Source organism: Hyperolius riggenbachi, chromosome 2 (assembly GCF_040937935.1).
Source record: "Hyperolius riggenbachi isolate aHypRig1 chromosome 2, aHypRig1.pri, whole genome shotgun sequence".
In the NCBI taxonomy this organism is placed as follows: Eukaryota; Metazoa; Chordata; class Amphibia; order Anura; family Hyperoliidae; genus Hyperolius; species Hyperolius riggenbachi.
Genome location: NC_090647.1, coordinates 28,933,354 through 28,935,614, shown reverse-complemented (window position 1 = coordinate 28,935,614; position 2,261 = coordinate 28,933,354). Strand labels below are relative to the sequence as shown.

The window sequence follows — 2,261 nt, the reverse complement described above, 5'->3', positions numbered from 1 at the left end:
TGATTGGCTGTTTTGGGGCACGCCTTCACTCACTTTTGCTCTGATATTAATTTTCCTGTCTTGACAAATCGACCTCAATGTATTCTGAGCATGGATCTACACCTTACAGAGATAAAAGGTTCACAATATGTAGGAGGCGCCCTAAAAATGCTTATAATCTAAATTACAATAAAAATAGTAGTTTGGTCTCACCTCTGCCTTGGAACAAACCACATGAGGTAGAATGTAATATTTATTAATGCACATAAGATTGACAATGCGTTTCACGGGTAAGAGTTTAATAGATGTGCCAACACTCGTGACTGCTGAAACTTAGGCACTTTATATTTACCTAAGGAAGCAGTTCAGTTCCCTTGAAACGCGTTGGCTGACTTAAATGCATCAATAAATATTACATTCTACCTCATGTGGTTTTTTTTCCTAGGAGGTAAAACCAGACTACTCCTATTTTTATTGCAATTTAGATTATAAGTATTTTTAGGGCGCTTCCTATGGTTAATCTTCAGTATTTGTCCAACCCTTCAGGATAGAGTATTGCAAATCATCGTATTTCAATAATCGAACGAGAGTGACCGCCCAGTACCTGCATAGCAGACCTGGGGGTACTAAATGGGAACGGTTTAATTTCCCATAGGCTCTGACCATGGTTGCAGCAGTGCAACCTTCCTTTGTGAGTATAACATACTACTGTACCCATATTAAATCTCTTCCAATGATACCGTACCATTGGGCCTCTAGTCTTTCTCATTGCAGAACCTTGGAGGTTTTATCTCTAACCACCGAGAGACGTCACACAGTTGTTGGTTTATAATGTGGCAACATCACATTGAGTCAAACAGAAGTTAAAGCGTAAACTTTGGAATAAAAGTGTTTATTAGCTGACTCTGGGCTCCGGAAAAAAACCAAAACAAAAAAAAACCAATGAAAATAAAATCTTTGAAAATCAAGTTATTTTATTTTGCTGTGTGCTTTGTTCTGTGTAGCCCTTCTTTGTCTTCTTTGTAGTTTGTAATCATTTGGAGTAAAAAATTCCTCGGCAATTTTGTTTCTATTTGCAGCTTCCCGAAATGCTTCGAATAATTTTATTTTCAAGGCTTGGGTCCGTACCCTATATATCAAAGGGTTAAAGAGTGGAGGAATCACCATTGGTATTATGGACAGAAGAACGTGAACAGCAGAGAAAGCTTGACCTCTCCCAGTCTGTACCGGATAAAAACAAAGAAAACACCCACTACGAAGATCGAAAAGATGATCAAATGTGTCAGTAGGGTGTGGAAAGCCTTGTGACGGGATTCTTTGGAGAGCTTGGAGCAGGTTATAAAAATCTTTATATAAGAAAAACCAGTGACTAAAAGGGTGATGATAAAGTAGACGGTCATTGCCATGGCCGTATAAAGTCTACTGGTAGAAAAGTCAACACAGGAAAGTGCAACAAGGGACATATTATCACAAAAGATATTATTTAACTTATCTCCACAAAGAGGAAGGCTCCTCGTCAAAAGAATTGCAATGAGGGCTACAATAAAGGAGATGACCCAGGAGCCAATGATGAGCTTCAAAACCTTCTCATTTGTCATCAAGGTGACGTAGTGCAGAGGGTGACACGCAGCCAGGTACCGGTCGTAAGCCATGGTGCTAAAGGTGCTCAGATCATAAATGGCGAACAATGCCAAGGCTGCACTTTGAACGAGACAAGCATTGCGAGAGATGGTTTCAGTTGAGGTGATCAAGTCTACTATGAGCTTAGGGAAAAAAGAGGAAGTTCCGAAAACTCCATTGAGGACCAGATAGCTGATGAGAATGTACATGGGTTCCTGGAGGCTTCGTTCAGTCAACACCACGAGGATAATAGAAATACTTAAAGTCATAATAAAGAAATAAACAACAGTTGAAAAAGCACAATAAAGACATCTTAGTCCTTCCATCTCCACAAGCCCTGAGAGCACAAATACACTGATGTTGGTCCCGCTTCCCATCCTATGGGTCTTTGCTCTAAAACAACAACAACAATGCAATACGGATTAAATAGGATCCTGTAATAAAGTCATTGGGAATTAAAAAAAAAACAAAAAAAAAACAGCCCAATACTTACCTAAGGAGGGGGAAGAAGTCTGGGTACTATAGAGCTTTCCTGCTCCTCTCCCGGTCCCCTGTGTTAAGCACCTGTGACTCCTGTGTTTGAATCCCCCGCCGCGGGGGACTTCAGAAGTCTTCGGAAGCCGAGGCCTCCCAAAGACAGGCGGCTCCATACTGTGGTTGTG

The 2,261-nt window shown here is 40.7% G+C and overlaps 1 pseudogene; it reads right to left on the bottom strand.

The window, feature by feature from the left end:
• Window positions 1-948: 948 nt before the first annotated feature.
• On the bottom strand, window positions 949-1,976 carry LOC137544724 (olfactory receptor 5P68-like; annotated as a pseudogene).
• Between the last annotated feature and the right edge of the window lie 285 nt (window positions 1,977-2,261).